Genomic DNA, 6,987 nt, shown 5'->3' with positions numbered 1-6,987 from the left:
AGTGAGTGAGTGAGTGAGGGAGTTTAGTTTAACGCCGCTTTTAACGGTATTCCAGTTATATCGCGGCGTGTCAGCTTAATGTGGGAGGAAAGCCCGAAGTGATGCAGGTCTCAGACGTTAACCACTTCGGTGAAACCCACGAGCACGGGTATGGTGCTGACAAACCAAGAAACATAATCGGGGTGAACCGGGATTCGAACCCACAATCATAGGTTTCTGGCGTGCCCAAGGGACGCAACTCTGCACAGCGAATCGCGGCGCCTTAGACGACTGGGCCACCCGTGCCCCCTCAACAAAATGAAATACAGTTTTGGAAATAATAAGGAAATGTAGGTATCTTTGTGGGTAGCATCGGTAATGGTGACGAAGTTTTGATAAGTCACTTGCTTGGTATTGTGCGACTTTCGTTTACACTATTTTGACTTGCAACACAAAGTAAATATTTCCCTTGAGCATTGCTTATTGTATCGTGTTTATATTTTTACAGTCAAAATGTGCAAAATTTTCACTTAGGAAATTTATTAAACGCCTCAATATTCAGTTATTCTACAAATTGACTGAAAAATATGTCCATCTGTATTATTATGACAACGAATTCCAAACATTTTTATGTTTAATATCATCACCAAGAGACTGAAAATGTTACGATGAAAATTACATTTCTATATTGTTTGGCTTCTAATCCTAAATAATAATCTATTGTGATGTTTTAGGCCATTTTGATCGTCTTAATCAATTTTAGTCAATCTGTAAAAGAAATGTTCCTTGTTTGAGGAATGTATCCGTGAATATCCACACACAGGAACAATATCCCACACGTCTGCAGCTGTACAAAGAAACTTATTTGATGTCACATGTCTCTGTAACAATCAAATATTTTAAAATATATATATCGTTTTGGGATATTATAACCCGTTTTCGTTTCTCAACTGATCATTCAGATTGTTTCAGATGTTTCACATAGGTGTCAAGTCTCAAAGGTCTGCTGAGAAAGCCCACATGACAACTATTCTCAGAACGTCCACGGTTCCTAAAAAAATCCATTGAGTTAGGTAACAATGAGCAATCAATTGATGTATTATCGGTTAACCCTTTGAACAAATTAAGAGTTGTTTTTACATCGGCACTTCACGCCATGATATGAGTGTATTCCCTTTGTTTTAGTAAATCTAGACAAGTAAACACTCACTTTTGACATATCCACTGTGCAAGATAACAGTGATTAATCAATCAATGAATTTTCTGTTAATCCTTTGATGACTAGGAATGATCCGTTGATTTACAAAAATGTAAATCAACAGATCATTCATCTCTTGCTGGGCTGCCACATGCATATTACATAACACACATTTCACCTCACTTCAAACCTGGATTTAGATTGAATAATTACCCCAGACACACTAAATGCCAAATGGGAACATTTGTCAGGTATTCTGAGTGGTGCTATCACTAATTATACCTGTAATAAGTTCATTAACTGAGCATCAAGTCAATGACAACAAATACACAAGTGTTGGGTTATACCAGAAAACGTGGATGACAACAAGGGAGTAGTAATCATATTATCGACGCAATCCGAAATCCGAAAATGCTTTCACTACATGGATACTTTTTATTATTATTAAACTATAACAATCATGGGTATTTCCAAATGACGACATCCGATGGGCTCCGCCATTCTTTTTGTCTGTTTCTTTAAGTAACATGCGCCCTTTGTCAAAATTTTTATAGATCACGGTTAACCTATCAGTGTTCAAACATGAGTAAAACAAATATTGCCTCCAAGTTTATTTAGCTGTCCTTGCAGACGGTTGCCCAGTCTCTTGTCACGCTCAGTTGCGTTGCGTATTATCCGGGTACTCACGGGGAAAAAACAATAACAAAGGCAACAACCAGTCCTGGGGAATTGCTTTAGATCAGTGTCCCTTTAAGACCCCAGAATACAGGTGTTGAAATGGACAAAGTTTAATTTTCATTCATATGACCACATGTGATAACTTTAATGAAGTTTTGTAATAGTTTTCCTGGTTTTTAAGTGATGCATATAACAGGACCCAAATGGCCCATATCATTTCAATGTTTGCCTTTTATTCGGGTAAAGAGAGAATGTATCATGATTAGATGTCAATTTTCAGCATAGTTCAAGACACTGAATGTAATTCAATGTGTGAAGCTAATATCGATTTAGACCAAGCAGAATTGGTGGACTGATATTTACTACTCAAAAGAATTTAAAGAACACCCCACTCTTTTATATTATTTTAGCTAATATGAAGATCTAATTGGTCATATTAATGATAACAAAAATAACCATATCAAATCAGTGGTGTTTTCACAGACAAAGACATACTTCTGGCATGTAAATTTGTTTGTTTGTTTGTTTGTTTATTGTCTAACACCGCACTCAGCAATATTACAGCTATATGACGACGATCTGTAAGTAATCGAGTCTGGACCAGACAATCCAGTGATTGACAACATGAACATCGATCCACACAATTGGGATTGATGACATGCATCAACCAAGTCAGCGAACCTGACCACCCAATCCCGTTAGTCGCCTCTTACGACAAGCATAGTCGCCTTTTACGTCAAGCAGTTCGGCATGTAGAACGTTGAAAAGCAATAAACAATTAAAGTGTATTGGTACTATCAATGAACAGATGAAACACTCTCTTCCCAAAATGTTAATCTTGTATGTAAAATAATTTTACAATGTATTTGTGTCCTACCAAAAGACGTTAAAAGATTGTGTTTGTTGTTTCCCTGCCTGACGCTCTGCATAATGAAGATAACACAAGGACTGGTCGGCTCGGAGTCATTATACTGTATCTCAATGGTGGATGCATATGAAACCGGGGAATGGTCTCTCAGTGGGCTAGCACTATGAAATCAGCCTTAGTACAAGCAGATACACACGCACATGAGTACACACACACACACATACATGTGTACACACACACACACACACACGCACGCACATGCTTGCACATCACTATACAATTGCAACAAGAGTTTGCCACTAGCGTGGCCATATCCCCCGCCCCGGTTGCAGATTTTATGACATAATTAAATCTAAACAAGTCCTTATCTTTTTTAACCGAGGTGGAAACATCTTGTTGCCATGGAAATGTAAAAAATAAAAATTTCTAAATAGCAAAAGGCACCAGTTCAGCATGTACTTGACAGACCTGCAAAGTTTCATGAAAAAATATGCCCCGGAAACAAAACGTGACGGACTGACCTACGTTTGGACGGACGGACGGACGGAGCCCGTTTCTATATCCCCCTTGTAATAATAATAACCTTGAACACGACGTTAAACCATATTTCATCTCACCTCCCCACTTACAGCCCATATTGCCTATAGAATGTCAACAGAAACACTTAAAATCCATGGTTAAGCAAGTTTTGTTTTATAGCTGTAAGTACGGTGTTCAACATAATAAGCGCCTAGGGTGCTCTCAAAATTAGAAAGAGGGGGGCTCTTATTAGAATATTATTTTGGTGAAAAAAACAGAGTTGAAAGATTGTAAATTTCGTGGTTTATGCTGACAGCCTGAAATGTTTACATACGACAGATATATAGTTCCAGAATTTAATTCCCCATAATTAAGGGTGCATATAACACACGAGTGCATATTATACACAAATAAATAATTTTAAGTCTTGTGTACATTGATCAATTAGAAGGGGTGCTAATTGGGATTGTTCACAAGCCAATATATTATTAAATATCGTCGTGGGCGCTTATTGGAGCGGGGCGCTTATTGGAGCGATGCGCTTATTACGTCGAATACGGTACTAAAATACGTAGGTGCAAAATATGCACATTGACATAACGAAGGGAGATGCATGAGTCTCGTTTTTTATGAACTTCAGATACATGTTTGTTCTTCTTATACCGTAGAGCGCGTGCGGCCTGAATACAATAACGTTCAGTTCAGTCCTTAATTAAAATTGCATGTGCGCTTAGTTAACTAAACAATCCCGTGAAAAAATGATCATTTTGGAATACTGATTGTCATACAGTACATATACTGCCTTAGGGGTAATACGGTAACTAGCTGATCACTGAAATCGGTCTCGGTTCAAAATACATTGGCTTGTGTGAACACTGTGAAGCCGTCTAGAACTGCGCCAGTCCTGTAACCATGGCAATAAATTTCTCATAAAATCATACAGTACCCGACAGTGTGCTTCCTAATGACTGTCAACGTTTTTGTTTAAACACGCTACAGACAGCTACATCTTCGTCAACAAGCGAGTCAACCAATACGACAAACTCCTCACTCTACGACATACTTAATGCTAGTGCTGAGGGCTCGGTTTTTGATGTATGGAGTTTAGTCATTACATCACAGGGAATTCCCCGATCATTTCCGAATGCTTTTCAAATTGGTTTGACCCCCAACATCACAACACGCTAGTTCGTCCCCACTGAACTTTCGGTATCGGTTTGAATGATCTGGAATAATGTTACTAGGAGTGCCAAGTTGCTAGTCCCCCAGAGAAACTATTTATTTTGTTTATTTTACCAAAGGTGGATAATTCAGTTTTAAGTAGGCTGTTTCCCTGATGTAATACACATTGTTTATAAAGTGTAGGCCTCTTAGTAATTAGTTATAACTTCAAATGTAACCTTCACTTTGAAGTGTTAATCGTCAAGATAATCTTTCAGATACAGCTGCTAAATGAGCCAAAATATATTTTTCCCCAAAACTATAACGATGTACGTTATGATCGTGGCAGAAAAAAATACCCCCCTTCCCTCCAAAATATGGAGCATATATATTTGTTTTCAGACCCGTGGAGATCCTTGGTAGAATAGGTCTTCAGCAACCCATGCTTGCTGTAAAAGGCGACTATGCTCGTCGTGAGAATCGACTCACGGGTGACTTGGTTGATGCATGTCATCGATCCCAATTGCGCGGATCGATGCACATGATATTAATCACTGGATTGTATGGTCCAGACTCGATTATTTACAGACCGCCGTCATATAGCTGAAGTATTGCTGAGTGCGGCGTTAAACAACAAACCAACCAACCAAGTCAGTTTGTTGTATTCAAGGGCAAAGGCCCACAAACACAAAGGTCACATAACCTTAAGGCGAGTAATGGATATACATGCACAATGTATAAGACTTATAAGACCCGGGATCAGGTGGTCAGGCTCGCTAACTTGGTTCATGCATGTCATCGTATCCCAACTGCGTTGATCGATGCTCATGATGTCAATGACTGGATTGTCTGGTCCAGACTGGATTATTTACAGACTGCCATCATATAGCTGGAATATTGCTGAGTGCGGCGTTTAACGAAACAAACAAAGAAACACCTGTTTGTGTATCTATGGTTGCGTTTCATGCGTTTATTTCGGGTTCTGACCTAAGTTATCGCTAGTTAGCACTTGTAAACTCTGCTTTAATCTACTCAACCCTGATTGCGGGAAATGCGGTAATCTTGGTTGACAGAAAAAAGAGGGACGGCTGGAGGCTCTGGAGTGGCAGTCTCGACACCAATACTAACACCAAGCAATGAAAATAAAGTGGACATTCTGCAATTTGTAGCAGATGAACAAACGAACATATCGACACTTTTACATGATTGTTTACTGAAGATAAAGGTTAGGAAATGGTTCCTTACTTTGAAAATCAAATTTATTAATTACAATGGGGACAATAGCACCAAGTTGGCAGTACCTATCTCGAGAAGTAAGAAGATCAATTAGCACAGGCTTTAAAAAATCATCTATATTCAATGAACAAAAAATTGAATCTCTACAATCGGCATATGGTCTAAAACAGATAATCTCTGAGCCAACTAGAATAACCTACCATTCTAGTACGCTACTTGATTTGATCTTTGTATCACATTATAGTACTGTAACGACATTCGGTATCATTTTCCCGAGGCAAGAGAGTTAACTGACTTTAAAAGTCCAGTTTCCATCCTTGCATAACTTGGCTGGAATTTCTGGTCTCGATCGTTGAGCCACCAGTGGCTATCACAAGTGATGTCCCTTCAATGTCCCTCCTATTGACCAATCAGGTTCCACCTTTCATATCACTTGCATTTGAAAAGATTTGGACAATATTTGTTGACGCTGACTTGACGGAACAATCGGCACGCCAGTTTACGAAGCGGGTGCCGATTTCGTTACCTGATTTTGATTGGACTATGCATAGACTCGTTAGTCCTGTCAAAATATAACTCCATAATTCCAGCCGATGCCCATCGCCTTAAGTCAAATGTCTTAATTGAGAAACAAAGCAATATGCCCATCAATGTGCTTGGCTATGATGTAAATGATGGTGAATTTCACTTGTAAAGCTTTTTGATTTACTTCCGAGATAATTTGCTGTTAATGAGTTAGGTGAGGTGAAATGGGATTTAACATCGCGTCAAAGATTATTGCCTTTATATAGCGAGTGTGGATGTGTGGTTGCTTGTATACTAGCCCGGATTTATGTCGAAATTATAGTGCTAGAACACTGAGATACCATGCCGCAGTTTAACATGAATACCCCACTCAGACCCAGTAGAGTGACTCCGAGCCGACCAGTACACCAGAAACATATGATTGTGGGTTCTCCCCGATTATGTTTCTAGGTTGTCCGCACCATACCCGTGCTCGCGGGTTTCACCAAAGATGTTAACGTCTGAGACCTGCATGACTTCGTGCTTTCCTCCCGCATTAAGCTGACACGCCGTGATATAACTGGAATGCTGCAATATTCCAGCTGTATGACGGCGGTCTGTTAATAATCGAGTCCACCCGATCCCGTTGGTCGCGTCTTAAGACAAGCATGGGTTGCTGAAAACCTATTCTAACCCGGATCTTCACGGGTGCAATGACAAGAATGCTGCTCTGTGATTGCGGCGTGATTGCGGCGTGATTGCGGCGTTAAACAACAAACAAACAACCATGTATAGCATTGAACAATATCACACACCTGCTGATACTGTCGGTAGTAAGAAGATA

The sequence above is a fragment of the Haliotis cracherodii genome, unplaced genomic scaffold (genome assembly GCF_022045235.1).
Source record: "Haliotis cracherodii isolate W230 unplaced genomic scaffold, xgHalCrac1.p SCAF_8, whole genome shotgun sequence".
NCBI classification, from domain to species: Eukaryota; Metazoa; Mollusca; class Gastropoda; order Lepetellida; family Haliotidae; genus Haliotis; species Haliotis cracherodii.
This window is presented reverse-complemented; position numbering follows the sequence as displayed.